Raw genomic sequence first — 27,906 nt, forward strand, 5'->3', positions numbered from 1 at the left:
TATGATTATTGGCTTATGTATTCATCAACTGAATTCTGTGACGCTTACACATGAATGTTGTTAATATCTAGTTCTGGCAACAGCCATGTAAACGGCTAACTCCAGATGAAATGAAATCTTAAAAAGGGGGCTGAAGCAACATTCTTTGTCCATCCAGAGGAAGGAAAGCCTAATCTGACTTTAGAATTGACTGGAGAAGAGAGAATATGATTTGAGGAAAGCTTCTTGAAAAACTGAGGCATAGAAGTTTGTATGAGAGATTAGTTCAAGGAGGTATTGATAAACAATGAGGAAGAGAACTACATTCCAGATTCAAGAAATGCCAATGAACAAAAGAAAAGCAAATGTAGGGAATTCAGGAAGTTTGATATGACTAAAGTAATAAGAAGAGAAATAAGAAACAGAAGATTGGAGCCAGGTTTAATCAGCCCTTGTTTTACAGTGTGTACATTGGAGGGAGGTGTAGCTAATATGGAACTAGGGAATAATTTTGGAGGGCTAGTCGGATGATATGACCAGACTAGCATTTTGGAAGGGTAGCTGGTGGCAGATTGGATGATGTGCTGAGGAGTGGATCCATGTGTAGCCTGTAGACAAGTCTCCTGCGATAGTTCAATGAAAAAAAGATGGAAATATGGCAGAGTAAATGGGAACAAAAACGGGGATAACCATCAAAGACAATTTGACCACACTTACTGTTGGTTGTGCAAGTGAAAACAGAAAGAAACAACTTGGAAGTTTCTAAACTAGGAGGCTGGGAAAATAGTTTTGTAATTATCTTGGGGAAGATGATAGAGGTCTTTTGGTACAAAGAGGGAAGAGAGGGATAATAAGAACATGCTGATTTACATGGAGATTACAAACAAGCATTTGCAATTCATTTGTAAAACTCATAAGGAAAACAAGACTGAAAAAGTGACATCAATAGAAGATACATCTGTCGTAGAAAGAAACTGGAGCCATGGAAAGGGAAAAGTGTGCAGAACATGGTGAAAGAAAACCTCTGGGAATCCCGATGATTCAGGAAAACATGAACAGAGATGTCAATGAGCAGAGTAAGAAATTCATGAAAGAGGAGTGTTTTGTTTTAAGAGTAGTGTTATTGAATCAAGGGAGAAGTTCACGGAGATGGATGATCTATGCATTCAAATATCCAGAGACGTTCAAAATGATGAAGAAGAAAACCCACAAAATTGGATCCAATAATGAGAACAGAGTACTAAGGAAATCTAGAAAGCAAGCATAAACCAATATTTCAAGATAATTGGCAGAGAAAGGAAGAGAACATTATAAAAATGGTATCTGAGGTGCACATATTATCAACATATACAACAGCTTCTCAAAGAGATCAGTTACAAATGATCCAAAAATGCAACTCAGTGTAGAATAATGAATTTTAGGTAAGTGAAGTATTTCATTTAAGCAATATGTTATTATAAATTCCCAAGTGATATTGGCACTGCTAGAACAGAGAACACATGGACTATTTAGAAGCCACATCTGGGTAGTTTTCATTTATTTTCATCTAAAGTTATAGCCAAATTTGTCTTAAACATTTTGTTGTATAATTTTATATGATTTGAATATGTATTGGGTACATCCAAGGGAAATTTATAATTAAAACTGGATTATGATCTCACTTAAAGCTATATTTCTTAAAAAAAAAAACAAAAACCTAGAAAATAATTTGCTATTTCAATACCACATAATATTGTTAGTGATCTTAAAGTGAAATGTTCAAGGGGCATCTGGGTGGCTCACTAGGTTAAGCATCATCTGTCTTCAGCTCAGGTCATGATCCAGGGTCCTGGAATCGGGTTCTCTGTTCAGCAGGGAGCCTGTTTCTCCCTCTCCCTCTGCTGCTCCCCCTGCTTGTGCTCTTTCTCTCTCACTGTCAAATAAATAAATCAAATCTTCTAAAAAATGCAATGTTTAAGATTTTCATTCTATCTGAAGAGTGTTAAGATGCGGAATAAATAGAATATGTTGTTCATTTTAATACTTGACACTATCCATTAAGCAAGAGTTGTCTCAGTTCCAAAAAAGGATCATAAAGTTTGCAAACAATAGAACAATGACACAGTATTTTAATTTTTGTTTTGATTTTTTCTTGAAAGAAAGAACTATAGAAGCTCCATGTTTATAAAGAAGGGAAAACATAGGTAACAGCAATACAAGGGAAGTTTCAGAAATAGTTTATAAAACTCTTTGTAGGTTGCTTTCCATCAAATTAGAGGCGCCTTGTCTACAGAGTCACTTCTGCTAATGGCATTTTAGCTAAATTCAAGGTGAGGAGTGGTTTCATTTTCTGCAACAAATATTTTGAGGTAAAACCCGTCTACTTTTATCATGAGGTAGTCTGGAAGGATTGTGACCAAATCAATATCCCAAAGACTATTCCAAGAGGTCAAATCTGTGAACATGAGAGAGTGGGATGAGGCTTCTACTACCTTTTTTTTTGTTTATATATAGTTGGAAATCTTGAGAAAATACCTCAAGGGGATATGGATATTGTTCACTTGTTTGGGATTAAAAACAAATAAAAAAAAGGTCTCCTTTAACTCAAGATACTTAATTAAAGCTAAAAGAGAAAGCTAACCACTTAACAGCAGGGGGACTCGTGGATACAAATGCTTCATTAATTGGATAAAAGATGAGAAGAAAAACCTTTCCAAAAATATTGCTATGTGTTTCTGAACACATTTCATTAAACGCATTTTTTTAATCCGTTGTCAGCATAGTCTAAAGTGAGACCTCCCATAGTCATGGCTCCAAAACACTTTCAGATAGTACTTCAAAATAAAGGGGCTGGGGCGCCTGGGTGGCTCAGTCGTTAAACATCTGCCTTTCGCTCAGGTCATGATCGCTGGTTTCTGGGATCAAGCCCTGCATCAGGCTCTCTGCTATGCGGGAAGCCTGCTTCTCCCTCTCCCACTCCCCCTGCTTGTGTTCCCTCTCTCACGGTCTCTCTCTGTCAAATAAATTAATAAAATCTTTTAAAAATTAAAAAAATAATAAAGGGGCTAGATGGAAATGAGAATAAGACTTTATTTTCCTTTGTCATAAATACAGAACAGAAAGACTATTATCTACTCATGTGTATAGCATATATTTCACTACAAAAAAAAAATAAAGAGACCATTCAATCAGTCAATAATGATTTCCTACCTCCAATGCTAGGTCATATGCTAGGTGCTAAGTGTAGAGAATGAACTATATAAAGACACTCAACAATAGGAAGTTCCAGTTTCAGGAGATAAGTGCCCTAACTTGGATGAATACAAAGTACTCTGAGAAAATCAAGGTAATACAATTAATCCAGCCTTGGAAGGACAAAGAACATTCTTCTGAGGTAGTCATTTCTGTGCTTATTCCTAGAATGAAAAGGAATTAACCAGCCAAAGAAAGAGGAAAACAAATGTGATAGCTAGTCTTAAAAGATAAGCTGAAGCATATTCAGTTTTTTAAGAGTTTATTTGAGTAAAATTCAATTCAAATCAGGCAGTGTCAAACTGGAATTGGTTAGTAGAGCTCCAAGAACAGGAGCTAGTGGCAAGACTATTAGAGAGAAGATATGGAAGCCAAGCAAGGAAATTATTTGATTGACTATAATGTAAGCCCTTGCCTTATTTGAGAAAGCTTAGCTGGCTGTTTGCGATTGGCTGTCCCCAGTTTCAGTATCTTAACCTTGGGGTGCTTACAGTCTTCCTTGTTGAACTAATTTAACAGCAGGAAGAAGGATCTACACAGAGACCAGAAAGCCCTGAGACCTGGAACTTCTGGAATTGCTCTCTTCCACATGGCTAACCAACAGCAGAGTAACGGATACAGAATGAAGGTAAGAGCAGAGATCATGTAGAGACAGGGGCCTGATAATGATAGGCCTCATAAACTATGCTCATGAGAACTGACTCGACCTAATATATAGGAATGTATGTAATCCATGTCAATAACTGTAAATTTTTAGAAAGTGGAAAATATTTTAAAACTATCATCACATGAACTCTATAAGAAACACAACTAAGTGTACAAAATCCATTTTTTACACCTATCCAAAGGGATAATGGGCTAGAAATACCAGTAATAATATCCTCCTACAAGCTGAATTCACAACATCACAAATTTCATGCAATGGTTGTTTTGAGGATGATGGCACTTAACACCCTGGGCACAGTCTGACTATTTAACTCTAATAATATGAAGTTTAAAGACTGAAAGTCACTGATAGCAATATCAAATACTCCAGAACAAAGTCTTTCCAAGTGAGATTGAAAGTCAATTTTGTCGGAAGAATACAATCTCACTGTACATGTGGGGGAATTTTTTTTTTAAGGTTTTATTTATTCATTTGACAGAGAGAGCACAAGCATGGAGAGCAACAGAGGGAGAAAGAGAGAAGCAGGCTCTTCGCTGAACAGGGAGCCCAATGTGGGACTCCATCCCAGGACCCTGGGATCACGACCTGAGCCAAAGGCAGACGCTCAACCTACTGAGCCACCTAGATGCCCCAATGTGAGGGAAGTATTACAGAACTGTACATAATGGCAGAGACAACTTCTACACAGGAGTGGCACAAGGATCTGCAGCCCCATCCAAAAAATGGATCTGCTGAAGGCGATAAAGGCAGCATCAGCAATATTATATGTATCATATTATTTATGTGGTACTGGCAAAGCATGGCTTTGCCTACTTATTCAGGAAATAAACACAAGGTGCAAATCCTCATTCACTTATTTTTAAGAAAAGAATAGCAGGTGAATGAAGAGAAACTTTCTTTTCCACTCACTCACCGAGCTGTTTTAGGAAAAATTCTAATCTAAGCAATAATGGGGGAAAATTTAGCAATAGCAGCTAGTGCATTAACTTGATGAAATGAAAGCAGTCACTGTACTGATAATACTAAAAGAAAGGAATGAAATAATAATAAGCTAATGGTAACAGAATGAATTCTTGAAGGCATTAAAGGTTTAGCTTCTGGTGCACTAATCACTAATGGAAGCAATGATAATTCTCCTCTAACAAGATATGCCATAAATATCACCTGATAAGCCTCAAACTACATTTTAACTTTAAGAGCTGGATTTTTCCCAGAGATACTCAGCCACATAATACTATGTATCTTTTAAGATCAGTTATTGCACATGTGCCGTGGAAGATATTATAAGATTTGTAGCAAAAGCAGTTATGCTTTGGAGATAAGAATCCTACTTTCAAAGGGAGCAGACTTGCTTCAATGTTCTTCAGTTGATTCTTTTTTTTAAAGTTGTAAATATTTTTCTCTTGTGGACCGGACTGATATTGATTTTATATGTTTTATAAACACTTCTTATGACATAATCCAAATCCTGGAGATGTATTACAAATGTCTCCACTTTCCATTGCTGGTTATTTTGATTAGCTGGAAACTGAGTGTAATCTTTGAATGGTCTTTTACTGTGGGTATTTCTATTATTGTGTGAGGCCAGGAGGCATTCCCTTTTGGGTTTTGCCACTTATAGCGCTCTTTTTTCTAATCTTTTTCTTCACTGCATCACGATCATGCAAAGACAAGGGAAATAACAGTTTTCTGTTGTGACAACAAGACAAACTACTCTCAGTTTAAATATACTCCTGGCTAGAAAAATGCAATAAACTATGTACCTATGGAAATACATTAAGCATTTCTTGAAGTTAAATTGAGGAATTTTACATGGACATAAACAGAGAGCATTTGTATGAGTGGTTGGATTTTTTTCCTTTGAGAACTATTAGAGTATATCAAAAATTTTCGGAGCAACTCCCTGTAGTTGGGAAACATGCTTAATTTCAGCAAAACTATTAAAGCCTGGAGAAAAAGTGAATCAATAAAAAATGCAAATCAATCTGTATATGAAGCATGACCTGAGAATATAGTTTAATAAGGAAAGTGCTCTGCTCACAGGCTTTTATTAGAAAATGTCTGAGGCCCAAATATGATTTAAAGAAATGCAATTAATTTTTGGTATTAATTATCTTAGGCATCAAAAACTATTTTTATGTTCATATATCAAAATATGTTTTGTTTCTAATACAAATGGTTCATCACTTGATCATTGTGCCTATCCTTCATTATCATCAGTAGTTCTCATAATGTTAAAGACATAAAGAAGTTGAAGGACAGTTTCTTTTTTATTTCTTTTCTTTTTTTTTTTTGAATTTTTTTTTTTTTTAAGATTTTATTTATTTGCTTGACAGACAGATCACAAGTAGGCAGAGAGGCAGGCAGAGAGAAAGGAGGAAGCAGGCTCCCGCTGAGCAGAGAGCCCGATGCGGGGCTCGATCCCAGGACCCTGGAATCATGACCTGAGCCGAAGGCAGCGGCTTTAACCCACTGAGCCACCCAGGCGCCCCTATCTTTTATTTCTAATGATTATAATGACTGATATGATTACTTACAGCAGAAATATGAAATATCATTTCTGAACATAGGAAGAAAGGATGGTGTTAAGAAAGACAGACATATAACTGTATCTGTGATGGTAAAAAATATCCCAGTGGACAAAAGCAAAGATGCCATGATCAAGACTTAGAAAAATTAAAAAAAAAAAACTAAAAAATATTCCAAAAAATCATTAATTATAATACAGAAAATAAAGAAAACAAAAAGAAAGGAAGGGAGAAATCAAGTAATTTTAAAAAGAAAGAAAAAAAGAGAGGCTTTTAAAATTACAATGTTAATTACACACGTGAACTTGGCTAGGCTATAGTACCCAGTCATTCAATAAAACACTAATCTACATTTTGCTGTGACGGTTTAATGCAGATTTGGTTAGGATATGCAATCAGCTAACTTTAAGAAAAGAAAATTATCCTTGGTAATGTGGGTGGGCCTCATCCAATCAGTCGAAGTTCTTAAGAACAAAAAAGGAGGTTCCCTGGAGGAGAAGAAATTCTAACTTAAGACTGCAACATTAACTCCTGCCTACCAGCCTGCCCACAAATTTGGGACTTCTCAGTCTCCACAATCACAAGAATCAATTCCATAAAATACATAATAACTCTTATTCTCTCTCTCCCTGTCTCTTTTTCCATATTTCTCTCCTCCCCCACCCCTTTTCTCTTTCTGTCTCTCTCTATATATCTATTATATAATTGATTTTGTTTCTCTGGAGAACCTTGAATGATACAGAAGGGAGCAAGGTAGCTGTCCTAATTATAGACCACTTAACCTAACCATGCAATGTAAATACTCCTATTGGTGAAAATATTTCTATGATATATTTTATAAGTACATATGAAAATGTGAGTGGTGATTAGGTTATCATATCTTAGATCTCAAATGATGTCTTAGTGCTCTGCCTCTCTAAACTATTGCTCAGATGTTAAGTTTAGTTGAGTAGAGAAGGTATCATGTAGGTAATAGAACTTGAGAGAGGTTCTAAGGATAAGGGCAATATTACAACCACACAGGAGGTAGAGGCACACTGAATCTGGGACAACTTTTAAGCAGAGGTTCAAAAATGAAAGCCTCAGGATGCTGGGAGCCACGACCAAGGAGGGTAACATAAAAGGAGGTTTCATGTTTTGTCATTTTAAATGCAAGAAAACAGAACAAAACTTTGTGCTCCCAATTTGGGCCCCCTGGGTGATTACACAGCTGCCAATAAAGAAAGGTTTACTTAAAAAAAATAAAAAAGTCAGTATAAATTGCAATAAACAGTAACACTTTAAAATAATTGCCTAATCAATATTAATTCCTCTGGTATCTATTTAACAGCATTAATCACAGTGAACTCATTTAGTATTAATGTGAATGTCACAAGTAATTCAATTGGATTTCCACTGCAATTCAACATTAATTACCTTAACTGGGCCATTATTTTAAAGAATTACCCAGTAAACATGAAAATAAAAGCAATAAAATAATGCATTAAAGAATTATAGTGTGGTGCTATACATTTTATCACTATATAATAAAATATTTGATTCATTTGAGATATTTTCATTGGAGGATTTCATTCATTTTTAGATTGTATACAGTAACATGTGCCCATGAAACTATGGCATGTCAATCATCATATTTGCAAGAAAAAGTGTAGCATTTCGTAAAGAAATTTGTCAATTATTGAGAGTTCTCATTTAAGTTCCAACACTAAGTAACACATTTTAACTGTTGGCTCCCTCTCTGCAAGGAAAGTATGTATGTATCACTGCATCAATGATTCATGGCAACTGTGTCTTATGGTATTTATGCTAGTTTCTCAAGATTTTCTTCAATTTTCTCACTATCAGGTCATCAGCTTTCATGTCACTTTTATGTTGGACTTAATTCAGCTGTCTTCTTCTCACTTTCAGTTTTCTTTCTAATATGCTGAAAACTGGGAATATAAGGAAGGAAGGAAGGAAGGAGGGAAGAAAAGAGGGAAGAGGGAGCAAAGAAGAAAAGAAAGACACGGGAGAGAAGAAAAGAAAGAGAGAGAAAAGAAGGAAGGAAGGAGTGAGGGAAAGACAGGCTTGCTACAAGTATATGTGGAGTATGAATCAGGAGGCTCTAAGTGACAGAACACAGACCTCCCAATATAAAAGCTGTCAGACACTGCTTATACAGAAGACACTTCAGCTTTGAAAGCCTCTAAATAGTCTTCTGACTTTTAGATTTTGTTCTAGGATGTTAAGATTTCCTGATTCAAGTTAAATTGCCCTTAATTGTATCACAAAATGTAAATACTAGAGCTAACTTTTTAAAACATAGATTTTATTCATTTATTTGAGAGAAAGTAAGCAAACACATGATGTAACTCCTGTTGTCATCTTCTTTATTTTTTATTCATATATATTTTTTCATATATATTTTTCATATATATTTTATATATGAATATAATATGAATATATAAAAATATATTCCATATATATTTTATTCATATATGCATACATATGAAAAAATCATATATATGTATGTATACATATATATGTATGATGGAATATTATTAGCTATTAAAAAGAAGGGAAATTTGTCATTTGCTATGACATGGTTGAACCTTGAAGACATTATGCTAAGCAAAATAAGTCAGAGAAAGACAAATACCCAGAGAAAGACAAATCCTGTATGGTCTCATTTGTATATGGACTCTACTGGAAAAAAAAAAAAAAAAAAAGAGGGCCACCTGGGTGGATCAGTCTGTTAAGTGTCCGATGATTTCTGGTCAGGTCATGATTTCAGGGTCATGAGATCAAATCCCGCCTTAGGCTCCACACACAGCAGGGAATCTACTTGAGATTCCCCCTCTCCCCCCATGCGTGCTCTCTAAATAAATGAATTAATTAGTTAATTAAAATCTTAAAAAAAAAACAAAAAGAACTCATGGACACAGAAAACAGAGAGATCAGTCCTGGCCAAAGGTTGGGGTTGAGGGGTGAAGGAAATGGGAGAAGGTGGTAAGAGGTACAAACTTTTAGTCACGACATAAAGAGAGCACAAAAAATGATACACAGTGTGGTGACTAACAGGGAATCCTGTTTCGTATATTTTAATGTTGCCAAGAGTAGATCATAAAAGTTCTCATCATAAGAAAATAAACTGTAACCATGCATAGTGACTTATTATGGTGATCATTTCATAATATTAACAAATATTGAATTATTTTGTTGTACACCTGAAACCAATATAATGTTATATGTCAATTACATCTCAATAAAAAATACTCAGTGTCTTCTTTAGTTGAAGCAAAGTAAGTGTTCGGGATGAAGCAGAGAACAAAACAGATCAAGGCCTTCCTTGCATATAGCTTATATTCTAGGAGTAGAGATTGCTACCAACCAGATACACTATGCATTATTTCAGATGGTTATGGGTAATATAAAGAAAGATATAGTAGGAGTGCCTGGGTGGCTCAGTCAGTTGGGCATCTAACTCTCAATTTCAGCTCAGATCATGATCTCAGGGTCCTGAGATGGAGCCCCATGTTGGGCTCCATGCTTGGTGTTGAGCTGGTTTAGGATGCTCTCTACTTGTCCCTCTGTCCCTCCTCCCACTCGTGTGCTAGTGCTCTCACTCCATCTCCCTCTAAAATAAATAAATCAATAAAATCTTTAAAAAAAAAAACAGTAGGGAAAGAGCAGAGAGTTGTTTTTGCTTGTCTAGGATTTAGGTAGGTGCTCAGGAAAGCGTTTGAGATGAGTGAGAGAGAAACCCCAGGTGGATAGGAGAAGGGAGAAAACTCTTGGTAGAAAGAATTGTCATTATAAAGGTCCTGCAGTGGAGTATTCTTGTTGTATTGGAGGAACACAGAAGAGACCAGTGCTAGCATAGCTGGAGATGACTGAATGACAGCCAGAGTAACAGGAACTGAGATCATGACGTGATCCGGAACTCTGATCATATACATCTTTAGGGCATTTGATGAACTTTGGATTGGATTCTGAGACAGGAAGACATAGGATGATTTGTACAGAGATATGGGTACAGAGATATGACTCACAAGCTGGAGGAATGACTCTGCTGTATGGGAGAGCCTGAGAGGGGAGGCACGGTGAGTGCAGGCAAGACTCCAGGACGTTCTGGTCAGAAGGGATGACAGATGGTGCCTTGGACTGGGACGTTAGTGATGGAGCTGGATAAATGTACAATTGAAGCTGGCAGGTGTATATACTTTGTTCTTTCATTACATAATGGAATATATATTATGATATAGGCAACACACACACACACACACACTTTGAACTGAACAAGTTTCTATATGTACTCCTACTTGTTTTGATGCAGAATTCAAGCTGTAGGAACATGCCACACCTTTCCATTTCCCTCCTATGACTTTGTATTCCCCCGGCCTCCTTCCCCATACATGTGCATGCCTTCTTTAGCATCAGAAGCATAATTTCACCTGTCAAAGCCTTCCTTGTTTTGTTTGCAAAATGCTCCGCTTTGCTCTCTATGTTGGAAGAGACTCTAATAAGGGAGGTGGGTATGCTTTGAAAACTATTAGTGTCCAGAGTTGTCAGACGCAATCAATATATCATAACTTATTACATATTGTGCTTTACAGTTATGTAAATATACCTTGTGATTCTCATGGTCCTTTAGTATCTATGAACATCTCCATAGAAATGGGACTTTCCAATGTGTTGTTTCTTTTTAGGTACATAGCTGTACACGAGAGAGAATGTTAGTTGAATTCTCATGTACTTTTACCTCAGGAGAATGTGTTGTGGGGCAGGTTGCCGACGCAGCTGCTGAGGGAGCCCTCTCCAAATCCAGAATAACGACGACACTGCAATATGACATAACTTACCACAGATGGAATAGTGTTATTGTCTTTCATGCATAGAAGTATGGTGGAAAATATGTTTCTTCATTGTATTTTATGGTTTGCCAGTAGCAGCTAGACGGTTTTTTTTTCGGGGTGGGGGGGCTGGGGGTGATACTATATAACTAACTTTTCTAATTAATGCTTGTATATTCCCTAAAGCTTCATCCAATTTATATCATCATATCTGTTTTATGGGTGTGCTCTTGTAACTGGTTATGGTTATGCTCTTTGACCCCTGAATTCCATCACGTTTTCCAGAATACTGCATATTGCATGTTAATATGACTCCTATGATATGATTCTTATAATACAGTCAGGAGATCATGCCATTTAAATTATTTTTCTGTGGGTGGCAATGAATATTTTTGAGTCTTCTGAACAATTTGGGCAGCCCTGTTGATGGTTAATGAGAAATTTGTAAAACACTGGCTAAGGTTGATTAATGTCAGTATAACTGTTTTCTTTTTGTTTGTTTTTCTTGTTTTTGTTTTTTAAAATTATAAACCTGCCTAATAAGAAAGAACTGATTAACATGTTAGAGTATGTTTCTTTTTGATAACTATCCAAAGCTTTCCTGGAACAATTCAGTACTAATGATATTTCTATTTCTAGAACAATACCTTTTGAATAATCTTGTCATACTTTGTATCTGATTTTGCTTTCCTCATACCAAAGAGACTATCCAAACCATTGGTGTGAAATGTCTGCAACACTTATTTATACTGGTCTATTTTATAACAGTATACTTGAGATATAATTCACATACTGTATATGTAAAGTGTATAATCCAATGGCTTTTAGTATATTCAGAGTTGTGCAACCATCACCATACTCAATTTAGAATATTTTAATCACTCTTACAGAATCTCCCATGCCTGCTAGCAGTCACTTTGTCCTCTTCAGTTTTAGGCAAATAGCAATTTACTTTCTGTGTCTGTAGAGTTACATATTCTGGGCACTTCTTGTAAATAGAACCATATAACATACAGTCTTTGGTGATGGCTGTCTTCACCTACCATGAAGTTTCTAAGGTTCATTCATGTTGGGGTGCTTAGGTGGCTCAGTAGGTTAAGCATCTGCCCTCGGCTCAGGTATGATCTCAGTGTCCTGGGAAGTATATATACTGCATTGGGCTCCCTGTTCAGCAAGGAGTCTGCTTCTTCCTCTCCCTCTGTGCTCTCTCTTCCTCTCCCTCAAATAAATCAATAAAATATTTTAAAAAACAACATTCATTCATGTGGCCACATATGTCAATATTTTACTCCTTTTAATTTCCAAATAATACTCCTTTGAGTGGAGAGAACACTTTGTATAACTCTATTCATCAGTTGTTGGACATTTTGGTTTCTACCACATTTTTTTTTTGTTATTATGTACACTGACGCTAGAACATTCATGCCCAAGTTTTTGTGTGAACGTTTCCATCCTCATGTCTATATATGTAGGAGTGGAATTATAGAGATATATGATAACTCTATGTTTAATCTTATGAGGAAATTACAGACTGTTTTGCAAAACAGCTGCACCTTTTGACATTCCCACCAGGAGTATATGAGTACTAGAACTTCTCCAAATCTTTGATAACACTTGCTATTATTTGTCTTTTTTTATTTTCACCATCCTAATGATTGTAAATTAGTATCTGATTGTGGTTGAGATTTGAATTTTCCTTAGACTAATGACAGGCAACTTTCTGTATTTTTATTGCACATTTGCACACTTTCTTTGGAGAATGTCTATTCAGATGCTTTCTACTTTAAAATATATGTTTTTTATTATTGAGTTGCAATTCTTCTTTGTATATTCTAGATTCCTTATCAGATACTATATTTACAAAATTTTTCTCCCACTCTGTAGATTTCTTTTTCACTTTCTTGACTGTGTCTTTTGAAGGATAGACCATTTTAATTCTGACAAAGTCCAATTTACCTATATTTTTCTTGTCTTACTTGTCCTTTTGGTGTTGTCCCTAGGAATTCATTGCTGAAGTCGAGGTCAATAAAGAATTATAGCTATGTTTTATTTTAAGAGTTTCATACTTTTAGCTCTTACATATAAGTCTTTGATATATTTTGAGTTATTTTTTGTATATAGTGTGAGGTAAGAATATAATTTAATTCTTTTGCATGTCAATATACAGTTGTCCCAGTACCATTTGCTGAAAATAATATTTTATCCCAATACATTTTTATTTTAAAGTAAAGATAACCAATTTTCACGGATTTAAGCAGCAATTATTATTCCCACTTTATTCAACAAGAGTTGGCTAATCATCTACTTTTTCTATCTTATCTTGGACTTTATGCTGTGAATCACTGAGGTCACTCTTCTCAGGCAATTACAACCCAATTAGTTACTATATGAATTATTAGATCTAAATAAAATAACACCTTCTACACCACACATTAAAAGTTTCTGCTGTTTTCTTTCTTCCTCTCCCATGTATGTATGTGCATGCACGTGTGTGTGTGAATACTGGAATTAAAGACATTGATGTTTATAGATATCATTTAATTATATAACAATACCCTCAATTCCAATACCTAAGATCCTCCGCATTTATATAATTTTGCTCTTCTTATTCTAATAACTTGAGAGATTGATTACACTAAAATGTGACTAACAAGCTATTTGGTATTTATTGTTTGTTTGTTTGTTTTTTTAATTCTATCTTTTTCTATTCTGATTTCTTAAATGTCTTCTTTCTTACTTCCTGTTAAGTTATTTTTACAAAGAAATATAGACACAGAGCATCTTCTGTTTTCTATGCCTTTCTAAGAAAAAAACTGTAGTGTTCACAAAAGCGACTCAAGCTGTCAAGTGTAGTTATTTTTGTTAAATTGGGAATACTGGAACTGACCTCTGCAATATTCTTTGTTTCTTGTTCCATATCAAGGAGATGATTAGGACAGGTGTGATACTTGAAATTATAAGCTCAAGGTTGATTTTACAATAGGTATATTGTTTCATTGTTTTTCACATCATCTTCAAGACATTCTGGGCATTTGTGCCTCTGAGAAATAGTAGCAATAACAAAAACAAGGATAGATAAGGACAGTCCCAGAACACTTGTGTAAACTGTCCTTTGTGCTAATAACCATGTATTTAAATTCCCATCTTCAGCTCTCACAGATTGGCTTGGTCAATGGCTAGAGTTGTTAGGGAAGCATCTTTGTGATTTCCTGGAAACTATAAAAGTCTTTGCCTAGATCAGCAGCTGTTGGTCATATGGCATATCTACCTCTAACAGCAGCTTTCATGAATGCAGAAGCAATCCCCACTGGAGATCTAAAATGTTAAATCAATTTCTGTTTTAAAATCCAAACCAAAGTAACTGATGTTTGATGTTGCTGTTAAGAATTTTTAATTTTTGCAAAGCTCCTGGGAATCCTTTGAGAAAGCCACTCAGAATGTAAGTGCATTTTATTGTCTGTATTGCATTAAGTCCAAATCTCTACATTCATTTGTCTTAAAGAGAAAGATACCCCCTTAACGATGTATTCATTCTTCATTCCAGAGCAAACCTATGGTTGGAGATAAAATTTGCCCGTATCACAGAATAGTATCTGGTCAACCCAAAGGGAGATAAAAAATTACATGAACATGAAGCAATAATGCCACTATCATACCTGAGAAGTCAATGCAGTTTAGCCTCTTGAGGAAATAAGGAGTGAACTCTTGTCAAAATTCCAAAGAAATACACTTTTGCTCTGTTTTCATTGTCCTTTTATGGAGGTTTGGAAGAACCCCATACATATAGTGTAAGTTTTGAGCACAGCTGCCGTTTGCTTGCATGCCCCTCACTGATGAAACCATGGACAGTAAGAACATTCGGTTAGACACATGTAAAGAATGATTCTGGCATTTAAAGAAAAAAAAAGTCTTCTGGAAAATTTGCTAAGAGAATAGTTCTCTTGAACTGACTTTAAATATGGTGCTAAGAGTACTTCTTCCATCTTCACCAGCTTCAATTGAAAATCAGTTTCTGTTTCCATTCCCCCACACATTAGAAAAGACCAAACTATGGATTCATGAATGCCCAGTAAACCCTGTGTTTGTTGATTCTGAGAGTGACCTCTGAGGTCAATCAAAGTTTTGGCTACAATGAATAATGGTGTGTGAACATTAACGTCCAACTTTTTACAGTATATTAGACCTTGGATAATTATTTTTATAATTTCTCCACACCTGCAAAAAAAAAATTTACCATAATAACACATACTTCTTAGGGTTTTTTGAATATTAAATGAGACTATGGAGGCATAATACACAGCATCATGCCTGACATAATTTTACTTTTAACATAAAATAATATCTTTAACTATTAACCACTGTTACTGGTGGCCAAAAAGAAAATAAACAAAAATAAAAACAAAAAACAAAACAGCTCATCATAAAATTATCAGATTTTTAAGGTGAAATAAAGAAGAATCAAGTACATGTGCTTTGCACATTGAAGAATAAGAGAAACCACTAACTTTCTTCTCCGATCCTGCAGGAGTTGGTGTAAAACCTGTAAGACCACTATGTAACTACAGAAAAAGAAAATGTCTGTCATACTGCAATACTTTTGAAAAGTTCAAAAGAAAAAGGTCAAAGAGTGTGCCCAACGCAAATGAATGTTTTCATTTCTGGTTAGTTAATTAGTTATACGCTAAACTGTTGTAGCTTTCAAAAGCCTTCAAATCCAAAAGGCAAGGTTACATGCTTTCAGAGATTCAGAAAATGGATGATTGGCTTCCTTTAACCAGATTTAAATTGTACCTGGCTTCTGCAAGTCAAGCACATGTACTGATTTAATAATTAAATGCCATATTCTCATTCCCTGTTCTACCCATGCATTTTTCCTCAGGCAGTGAATATGAATGTTGAAGAATTTGAGTCTAGACTTCAGTGGGTCATCCAAGTTGGTAAAAGAAATGTATTGTATGTCATGCCAAAACAAATCTAAAAGCATTTGCACTTCTTGTAATCGAAAATTTAGCAAGACATGCAATCCTCCCTGGACTTCTCAAATGTCACAGAGGTTTCTAACGGACAAAGGTACGTTTGCTTGTTTCCTCCCATTGTCTTAGCAACTGTTGAGAGTTTTGTTAACGAGAAAGAGAATTTTAAAACTAGATATTTACATGTATGTTACCACCCTTTCATTTTAGAGATGAAGAAATTACAACTGAGGATTTAAAGAAATCACTTATACTCCTCATACATTTGATTCAAACACCATGTTTTAGGGGTGCCTGTGTGGCTCAGTCAGTTAAGCATCTGCCTTAGGCTCAGGTCATGGTCTCTGGTTCCTGAGATCAAACCACAGGAACCCCACATTGGACTCTGCTCCACAGGGAGCCTGCTTGTCCCTCTCCCTCTCCTTCTGTGTGCTCTCGTTCTCACTCTCTCTTGCTCTCTTTCAAATAAATAAATAATCTTTAAAAAATCACATACCTTTCTAAACATAAAACACATATATCTGAATTTTAATTTGGTTTAAATTATAAATATACATACATATTTATAAATCCCAAAGGAATATATATATCTAAGCATATATATATAATGTATAATATTATACTATGTATTGTACATTATACATTATATATTTATATAATATATGTATTCATTCTATACATGTGGGCATATATGGCTAAAACCTACTCCAACTGAAATCTTTTTAGTAATGATAAGATATAAGTAAATTTTACTTAAAGATTTTCAGAATTTCATATCTATTTAACATTCTATGGGTATAATTGAATTCATACCTGAAAAATAAAAAAAGTACATTTGAATCCACTCTTTACAAACAGGCAAAACTAACAACACACACCTCATTCTGTTATCTATCCAATGTGGCTCAAACTGAGGTAAAGAGGCCAGATAAAACATAAACACCATGATGTTCTCTGCCTTCATTTTCACTCCTACCATTCATTCCCATGTCCTCCTTCTCCAATAGCTAACAATAGCAACATTATCCAGTTACTAAATAAGATCATTCAGCCATATATCATGATGCAGGGATGGGGGGTGGCAGTGAGAAAGTGCATGTGCCTCAGCAAACTAGTCAAAATGACCCTTCGTATGGATAAATAAAATGCATAAAATACCTATACACATACACTGTAACCACAAATGCATGGTGTAAGTTATATTCTGGTACCTGCATAAGAAGAATGATTTAAGTCATTGTGACATCCTTGCCTTTTCCAAAATATTGTCATTGTAATGAAGTCACTGAGCACAATTCTGATGAATTGGAAGTCAACTTTGTTTTGATGAAGGAGCAATCACAGCCAGAGAATAAAAATGCAGGGTTACTAACAGTACAGCCAAAAAGGAAAAGGGAATCTTGAACAGGGGTGGGTGGCTGCCCATTTTAATGGGAATGTGTCTGGGAATATGGTCGGAAAACTAGGATTCGAATATCAGCAACTTCTGAGAAACAGTTCAGTGCTTGGCCACAGAGGGTGCAAAGCTGACTTTCAGATAAGCAGAGATGATTGCGAAGGAATGAAGGAATGATGATACATTGTGAGTAAAATGCTTCAAGGGAGAAAGGAATAGTTATATAGGCATATGGAAAAGAAACCACGAACTCTCTTTGGGAGTTAGATATGACCTCACAAAGTCAACTTAAAGGGTAAGCAGTAGTTTACCAGCTGGGAAACAGAAAGGGCATTCAAGACTAATAGAACATCATGTAAAAGCATATGGCAGTGAATGAGAATGATAAGAAAGGGAGTGTAAGAAGGTCAGTGGGTATGCAGGCTACTGTTTATGGGGAAGTGGAGGATATAGAGTCCTGGGAAAAGCTGGATTTTGCTTGATATGCATTAGCCTCTGAACCCTATCTTATGGGCACAACCTATGAGTTTAGGAAGATAACCTTAATTATGATCTAGAAAAACACTTGTGTAAAATTAGGTAGGAGGCCACCTGGTGATGGCCTGGGGGAGACATTTAAAGCAGATGAGAGATCTGCCTAAGGGACGTAATGTGTAATTAGACAGAAGGAGCTAAATTCTAGAAATATTTGTGAGCTGGAACCAGCAAGTTCTGGTAACCATTTAGAAGTTTGAAAAGAGTGGTGAAGGGAATGGAAGTTTAGCATTAAATGTTTTTTGTTGATTTTGCTTGGTTTGTTGGATGGTGTTTTGGGTTTTTTGTTTATTTGTTTTTTGTTTGGGGGGGCTTAGCTTGTCATGCACAATGAATGGTAGTAGCTCTTAAGAAAAATGTCAGAAACGTAAAGAAGTTATCAAATTTTGCTCAATTTATTGATTTGTGTCTTGACATATTGAATCTAGTCACCAGATAGAGGGCTCTTATAGCTAGCTGAAACTATAATTTTTGATCTTAAGAGAATGGCTAGGGTTGGGATACAGAGTTTTAGAAGCCAACAGTTTACAATTGGTATAAACTGCCTAGGGCCTAAGGCTAGGATGTCCCAGGAAGAATGTAAACAAAAAGGATGTATGGAGTAAACAAACAAAGTGAACTTAAAGGAATACCAACACTTAAAAGATCTGTAGAGGAAGAGGAACACCAGTCAGGATTAATTAGCAGGAACAACCTGAGATCTGTCAGATTTCAGGAGTTCATTGTAGGCAAAAGGCCAAAAAGAAGAGATGTTTCCGGGTAGTTTTCCCAGTAGTAGAGGGTTGTCAACAGAGCAAGAATAGCCGAGATCAAGTCAGTTGAAAACTCCAAAGATCATGAGAGAGAAAAAATACCCAGAAAACAATGCTGGGGCCAGAAAAAAGTGCATTATACTGGGAATGTATCATTTTATTTGAATAAATAATCACATGTTCCATATATATATTACAAATCATATCAAACATGACCTCAGTGATGACAAAAGTGCATCAGGACTAGAATATTAAGCACTGTGTCAAGTTTTTACTAGCATCCTTGGTGCTTTCATATGTGGCAGGATTTTCACATCGATGAGGTAATTAATTAATATAACTTAGAGCGATTTTATGCACCACTTTCCTGATTCCCTGTAAAATATTATTACTAATAATTATAAACTTACTAATGCTATTTTTAATATTAGTGTTAGAATATTAAGCAGTCCTACAATGTCCACAAAGGACTCAAATATTAGTGTTTGGTTTTTCTGTGTAGGAGTGTTCGCCATTGTGGAAGAGGTGAGATTGAAAAATATATATACACAATGGAATACTATGCAGCCATCAAAAGAAATGAAATCTTGCCATTTGCGACAACATGGATGGAACTAGAGCGTATCATGCTTAACGAAGTAAGTCAAGCAGAGAAAGACTATCATATGATCTCCCTGATATGAGGAAGTGGTGATGCAACATGGGGGCTTAAGTGGGTAGGAGAAGAATCAATGAAACAAGATGGGATTGGGAGGGAGACAAACCATAAGTGACTTTTAATCTCACAAAACAAACTGAGGGTTGCTGGGGGGAGGGGGTTTGGGAGAAGGGGGTGGGATTATGGACATTGGGGAGGGTATGTGCTTTGGTGAGTGCTGTGAAGTGTGTAAACCTGGTGATTCACAGACCTGTACCCCTGGGGATAGAGTATTATGCCTCCATCAGAAAGGATGAATACCCAACTTTTGTAGCAACATGGACGGGACTGGAAGAGATTATGCTGAGTGAAATAAGTCAAGCAGAGAGAGTCAACTATCATATGGTTTCACTTATTTGTGGAGCATAACAAATAGCATGGAGGACATGGGGACTTAGAGTAGAGAAGGGAGTTGGGGGAAATTGGAAGGGAGGTGAACCATGAGAGACTATGGACTCTGAAAAACAATCTGAGGGTTTTGAAGGGACGGGGGGTGGGAGGTTGGGGTACCAGGTGGTGGGTATTATAGAGGGCACGGATTGCATGGAGCACGGGGTGTGGTGCAAAAATAATGAATACTGTTATGCTGTAAAAAAAAATAAATAAAAAAAAATTAAAAAAAAAAAAAAAAAAATAAGAAAGAACATCAGTGGAAAAAAAAAAAAAAAGAAAAAAAAAGAAAAATTAAAAACGAACAAAACAAAACAAGAAGTGCTCAAAAAAAATATCTCCATAAAATAAATTAGAAATGTGCTTATTCATGAGAAAAGGAAGTCAGATTGTAAATTCCACAGTGTGGGTGCCTGGGTGGCTCAGTTGGTTAAGCGACTGCTTTCAGCTCAGGTTATGATCCTGGAGTCCCGGGATTAAGTCCCACATGGGGCTCCTAGCTCCATGGGGAGTCTGCTTCTCTCTCTGACCTTCTCCTTGCTCATATTCTCTCTCACTGTCTCTCTCTCAAATAAATAAATAAAATACTTTTTAAAAAAAATAAATAAATAAATTCCACAGTGTAAGAACAACTTCATATTTCTGTGCATTTAGTATTAAATGGTTGAACATACGATCTCTATATCCATATGCATAGTCATTGCTACATACTTAGTGGAAACATACTCAAAATCATTCTTTGCATCTTAAGTCTAAAATCCAGTTTGCTTAGGTTTAATCACAAGTGAAGTTATTCTATTGTACTTACGAATTGGATCAGAGTATAGAAAATGCATCTTTATCTGTGGTAAATGCTGAAGCTATCTAGGTCACACACTTTTGTTCCACTTTTGTTCCATTCAGGAGAGTGTTTTTTTTCCTTAATGAATATCTACATAATACCCTCAACGTATAGCGTTGCCTCTGGAAACACACCATCAGGGTACATTGGAAACATATCTCTACTAGTTTGGCTGTGGTTTTCTGGGGAAGCTTTGAGATTTTAACTTTGATCTCTCCCCTCACACACTGAGATTTTCTCCTGACTCCACTAGCCCAGACAGAATTTCCACCCTTGATCTCTAAGGTAATCTTAAACATACTCTTGACACCAGCATCACTCAGTGGTAAAAGTTTCCCTCTTAACTGTGGTATGTTTACTCTTCAGTTTCTGTGTTGTCCTTTGCTCATCTAGACTCGAAAGTGGCTTCTTTAAACTTTCCAACCCTGGAAGACTTTCTCAGTCATTTAGTTCACATGTTTCCTGCCTTGACTAAAGTGTTTTGAGGTTCCATTTTTGTTTCTTCAACTCTTTAAACCCCTTTATGCTGAGGAAACTAGACTTTCCCTTTGATCTGTCAAAGAGTTTGTAACAATGTTTGACCACAGGGTGAACTCTACTTAAAGTGGCTACATATTTTTCCAGAGCTTTCATTCAAGCTCTTTTTATACTGCTTCTCTCCCAACCCACCCTATGTCTCAGATATTGAAGTTTTGTTTTGTTTTACTCTTTAACCCATTCCTATCAGACCTGATCTCAGAAATGAATCTGCCATCCATCACTTCATATGCTTTTCATATAATGTGTTGCCTCGACTGAAAATATTTGTAATTGAGCTCTCTGTTTCACAGGTGGAAAAACGGGAGGGGTTGTTTGACATGAAACATAAAAAATTACAAAACAAAATAAAACAAACTATTGGCACTTTTAGCACAGAGTGTCTCTCCAAATGCTGTCAGCTTACAAAATAATTTTCATTTTTTGTCATCTAATAAAAAGAAGCAGGTCATATACAAGGAAAGAAGATATTCATTAATCTACTTCAAGGTCAGTCTCTCATGATAAAGTATGTAGAACATATAACAAATATGTTCATGCACTTTAACCACTACAAAGAACTTTCATAGATACTATCTATGAGTTCCTCACATCAAAAAGAATCTGAGTTAACTGTTGTCATTTTTATCCTAATTTAATAAATGAACTCAAAATCAGAAAAGGTACAGTTTCCAATGGCACCCAATTAGTGGCAGCTGGATCTGGAACTCTATCCTGTGTCTTTCTTCTCACATCTTGTTTACCTCTCCCAACATCACAACTGCCATAGTTATGATTTCATCCTTTCTCAAAACCTACCATCTTCCCAGTTACTTCTGATGATTTGCTTTTAACTGATGATTTGCTTTCACCATATGGATCTCAGACAGCATTAAATGTGTTTAATACCAATTGCAGATGGAATCCAGACTTAAATATTTTAAATGAATCTCTAAAATAAGTAGAACTAGTTTACCTGGCATTTATCCTAACCAAGATATAGGTCTAGGCCTGAGCAGAGGGCCAGCCCATAACCACATAAATGCCAATGTTAATGTCTCTAAATTATTATTCCTCAAACACTTCTGTGTGACTATTAACACTAGCTGTCTTGTCACATTTGCCTGCCTTCTGTAGCTCATTTTTTTGAAGCCATCCCTTTCATTAGCTACAGGATTTTCACTTAGATCATCTGAATATTCCTAAAGTTGATGGGGTTCCTTTGGCACCAACATCCATTTATAGAATCGCTCGTTACTATAGCTTCAAATAGGAAGGTACCGATTTCTGAATTGAATTGGATTCATTTTAAAAGACCTGTAAAATTTATCATGACCCCCAAGGGATTAAATACAGAATTTCTACAGCTAATTTTGAAGCTAGTTACATTCAATCATTCATTCATTGCGGAAACATTCACTGTATTAAATCCTTCCAGTTTTCAAAGTTGCTACTAGAAATACATTCTTGGATATTTCATTTGTTTCTATTAAGGGTCCATTACAAAAACAAACAAGGAATATCACAATGGGAAATTTTAAGCACACTTGTTTTTTAGAGGGAAAAAGAGGAACTAATGTGAAATTATAATCCCCTCGTGAAATGACACTTTTGAGATTGGCTTAGTTTTGCATGTTATTCATCTAGTTTTTAGATTTCTCTTTGTCTGAAGTTACATGGGCAGGATAAAAATGCTGAGCTAAATCTGGGGCTGGAGTCTGAGTATACTCCTTGCTCTGTAGACTCATCAGGATATCTCTCACCTTCACTGTTTCCCTGAGGGCTGAGCTGAGGTCTAGTTTCCACTGACAAAGAATACTTTGAACAGATGAGTAGCAATTCACTTCATTTTTGCCTCTTGCTGGCAATCTGCTATATATATATATATATATATATATATATATATATATATATCCCACTATCTGGACCAAGGGGATCTGGGGGAACCATAATCATTCTCTCAAGGGCAATGTACTCCCCCAGCTCACACTCACACTCTTTTTTTTTTTTTTAAGATTTTATTTATTTATTTGACAGACAGAGATCACAAATAGGCAGACAGGCAGGCAGAGGGAGAGGGGGAAGCAGGCTCCCTGCTGAGCAAAGAGCCCAATGCAGCGCTCGATCCCAGGATGCTGGGATCATGACCCAAGCCAAAGGCAGAGGCTTTAACCTACTGAGCCATCCAGGTGCCCCATCACTCTCACACTCTTGACCAGTCCTTCAATGGTTCCTGTGTATACACTGACGACTCTGCACAACCAAATTAATGCTGTCAGCTGGATTTAATGGTTATATATACTCAGAGGTTCAATATCAAGTAACCCCCTCTTTTTGTCCCTCAGGTAGAGTCATATATATATGAGTACCTGTATATCCTCACATAAAAACAAAATTCTTCCTATATTATGTATGTTAAGAGAAGAGGACTTAAATAAGTGATGAAATTTTTTATAATTGAAAAAATGTCATTTACTGTTTTGTCCTTATTTAGATTAAAAAAAAATTTGCCCCACACAATACTATGTAGGTTAAAAAAACACAGAACTCTTGAATTTAGGAAATATACATATAGAGAAGGAGGCAGTCATAGAATGAGAAACTGTTGCATGATCATAGTTGCCAGTTAATTACACAGACAATTTTCTTTCAGAGTTTGGAAATGACTTGAGGTTTAGTAGAGAAGGGTTTATAGAGGAGATGGACTTTAAAGTGGCCTGAAGGCAACTGTAAAATAATAAAAAAAATCTTAACTTAGGTTCTAAATTTCAGGCACCCCTAGTTTCTTAATTTTCAAAGTAAACCCTTTTTTGGGGCACCTGGGTGGCTCTGTTGGTTAAGCATCTACCTTGCCTCAGGTCATGAACTAGGGGTCTTGGGATAGAGCTTTGCATCAGGGCTCCCTACTCTGTGGGGAGTCTGCTTCTCTCTCTGCCTCTGCCCCTACCCGCTGCTTGTGCTCACTCTCACTATCTCAAATAAACAAATAAAATCTTTTTTAAAAAATGAAATAAACCTTGTTTCAGAGCTTCATTTGGTGAATCCATATAAAATCACTGACCATCATGCCTTATAGATAGCAGGCTCCCAGTAGTGCAGCATGAGAGTGGGCAGAGCTTTCTTTCATAAAAAAGAAAGGGAAGTATAAGCAAGTAAGTAAGATAAGCCAAATAAGAGAGATGAAAAATGACAAAATAAATTCAGTTTGTTAAGTACATCTGCTTAATTGACACGAGGTGTGTGGGGGGGATCAATATAAAGGAGAAGAAAGGATCCAGATGGTGACACCCTCCCCAGAAGTCTGGACTTGACCTTTGAGAAGTAGGGAGTGACAAAAAGCATTTTAATAGGAATACACATCCCTAAAACACCATTTTGAAAGCTCAGTCATCAGCACCAAACAATGTTTTCTAAATAATTATACTTTTACAGTCCAAAATACTTTATGACATATTTATTTAAACATGTGTCCAATTATACTTCTTACAGTGATCTAATGATGCAATGTACAGAATCATTGAAAATAATGTCAAATTATTGTTCAGCTAAGAGAATTTAAGGACACTAAAGTAGAATTTTATCTGAGCATTTAAGAAAGTATTCTAGCCTCCCATAGAAATCTATTGCTCTATTTGAAGAAATTTAGGGGCACCTGGGTCGCTCAGAGGGTTACAGCCTCAGGTCATGATCTCAGGGTTCTGGGATGGAGCCCTGCATCAGTCTCTCTGCTCAGTGGAGAGCCTGCTTCTGTCTCACTCTGCCTGCCTCTCTGCTTACTTGTGATCTCTGTCAAATAAATAAATAAAATCTTTAAAAAAATTTATTCAGTTAAATATTACCCTCTGACAACAAAATTATCATAATAGGTGATGATGCCCCAAAACCTTTGAAAATCAACGAAGACACTACGATGAAAAGCATCAGAAAGCTGTTGTCCAGACTGTGTGTTTTGCTTGCCTAAGAGGTCCAGAAGGTAAGTTGGGGTAACTTTACAGTTTCAGTCAGAAGGGTGTTACTGACAGGTGTCCAAAGAGAAGCTTGAAAGCAACTATCACCAACACCGAATTGGGAGGATCCCAGTTAATGATATACATCTCCTGTGGCCAGTGCTGCTTCTTCACTGTGACTGATGCTTTGATGAAGGCATGTGCTGGTGGGGAGTGCTGGTGTGCACGTGCTTGGGTGCAGGAAACCTGGGGTGGGGAAGATACTCTTCAGAGTACCGTGCCAGCCACATTGCTAGTATTTCTGAAAGGAAGCATCGTATATTATACTAAAATATCAACCAGGACTGCTGATGCCTGTCCTGCTCCTTGACAGAGTTCAAGTCTTTGACGCAGTCACATTCTTAGTTACTTTGCAAAAACTCTGATGAAGAAAGTGAGAAAGATGTGTTAATATTTAATAAGCCTACTGATCGATTGCTGTGCCTTCTAAAATGTTCATCTCTTTGACTGGTGGGAAATGAACTTCATTAGGATTTCTCTGCTACCTTATAGCTTCTTGTTAACATTTCCCCTGTTGGGGCCCTGAGAAAAAATGGATAGCTTCTCTCCGTGAATCTCTGCCAACCACACTCTCCTGCACTATTTTCCATATTCATTTACTCCGAAAAGTGGATGTAAATCTCATTTTGCAAGGAAAATATTATCAGTTCTTTGTGATCTAAAGTAAAATTCATGAAAATGGTATTTTTATGATTCATAGAAGTAACTAGTAGATTGATTTAATATATGGAAGCTGGTACTATATTTAGTTTCAAGCTATGAATATCAAAAATATTAAGCACACTTTTTCATATTTTAGCTTCATTTTACATGTTTTATTTGAAAAAGCCAAAGAAAAATGTAGAACCTTGAAAAAAGGGAAACTACTAGGGAAAGATTTGTCCCTATAAAATAATTATTATGAAATGTCATTTATTTAAAACACTTCAAATAGAGGTGAAAAAGGAAATGGAGTATAACACACATACCACTTGCTGTAAAACAAATTAAAGTGCTGATTAGCAAAATAATTATCAGTGTGACAGCTCATACATAAATGATTCACATTAAAACTGAACTTCATGGTGGAACAAAAAGTGTTAAATGTAATAACTAAATATGTGCCTAGAACTTGTGAGATGTTGGCAAGCTTTGTATCATTAAATCCTCAATCCAAGAAGTGATATCTATTCTAGAGTTTCCTGTTATTCCTGATTTTATTAATGAGAAAGCTCAGGGAGAGATTATGTGGGAAACATACCCAAAGTCATGTGTTTAAAAAATATTCCCAACAGAAGTTTAAACCAAGACATTCTGCTTCTAGAGCCCAAACTCCTAAACGGTACATATGCACAGTGCCAAGGCTGAAAAGGATCAGGTGGACTCCCCTTCTGAAATTTTACTTATATTCAGAGAAATCATAAGAAACACACCAAAAGAAAAGCTGACCAACAAGGAAAAGATTGTTTCCAAATGGGCTACAATGACAAGCCAGACTTCATTTTGATGATTTTAATTTCAATGAGAATGTAATTCAGGAAACAAGAGACAGAGAATGGGCAGAAGTCCTTGTCTTCTTATTCCCTTTCTAAAACAATAGCATTAATATTCAGTTATTGAAGACACCACTTCCACTCTAGGCCTTTGCTGATGCTAGAATTATCTTGGTTCCTAAGCATTTAAGAACCCAAGCTGATGCAAATGAGTTCCTATCACAACCCACAACCAGCTGTCTACATAATTTGCAGGGCCCAGTACAAAATGAAAATGCAAGTTTAACCTTGTTCATAAATTATTAAGAATTTCACAATGTTTACAGGAGAGCATTAAACCAAACTCAGAGCTGTGTGACTACGTAGCCAGGGCACCTATGAGGCCTCTCCTCTGCCCATAGCCAAAGACTGGTCACTGATTCTGTGCACTTTTACAAGGGGGAAGATTTTTGACCATTAAACTATTCATCTTTGACTAGAAATTGTAGATGTTGGTGATAGACAAACTTAGTTCTCTTCCCATATTTGAGATAGATTTAATTTTAACATTAAGTTATAACATCTTACTTCTTTCAGGACACTGAAGGAAGCTTACTCAGAATCTTCTGAGAGATACCAACCCACTGACCAACCTGTGATTTCTAGCAATTGTCAAAAAGAGAGTTTTGAACGAGAAAAGTGTTGATGTTATATTTTACCCATTTTACTATTTTTAAAATTTTTTATTATTTTAATTAACATATAATGTGTTATTTGCCCCAGGGGCACAGATGTGTGAATCGTCAGGCCTACACATTTCATAGCACTCACCATAGCACATACCCTCCCCAATGTCCATAACCCAACTACCCTCTCCATACACCTCCCCCCAGCAACCCTCATTATTTTACCCATTTTAAAGGTACTCTATCTTTGGGAAAAGGATATAGATATCTCTGTGTACCTACCAAGAAGCAAATGAAACATAACCATGGTTTGTCTTTTTTTTTTTTTTTTTTTAATAAAAAGGACAAAACTATGACATGGCTATTTCAGAGGATCTCCCACATCTGGAGTACATTTCCTATATTGAGGGAGGGGGTGAAAGAACA

At 36.1% G+C, this 27,906-nt stretch overlaps 1 long non-coding RNA gene across 2 annotated transcripts; it reads left to right on the forward strand.

Annotated features, from left to right (window-relative positions):
• The first annotated feature begins 73 nt into the window (after positions 1–73).
• LOC116567919 lies at positions 74–27,906 on the forward strand. 2 transcript variants are annotated; one of them, XR_004276426.1, is made up of 5 exons: positions 74–1,400; positions 3,730–3,838; positions 16,117–16,307; positions 25,203–25,309; positions 27,824–27,906. It is a non-coding gene; the product is annotated as an uncharacterized LOC116567919 (long non-coding RNA). The 2 variants fall into 2 exon arrangements; XR_004276425.1 differs by lacking the exon at positions 27,824–27,906 and adding an exon at positions 27,392–27,477.

This window comes from Mustela erminea, chromosome 10, assembly GCF_009829155.1.
Source record: "Mustela erminea isolate mMusErm1 chromosome 10, mMusErm1.Pri, whole genome shotgun sequence".
NCBI lineage: Eukaryota > Metazoa > Chordata > Mammalia > Carnivora > Mustelidae > Mustela > Mustela erminea.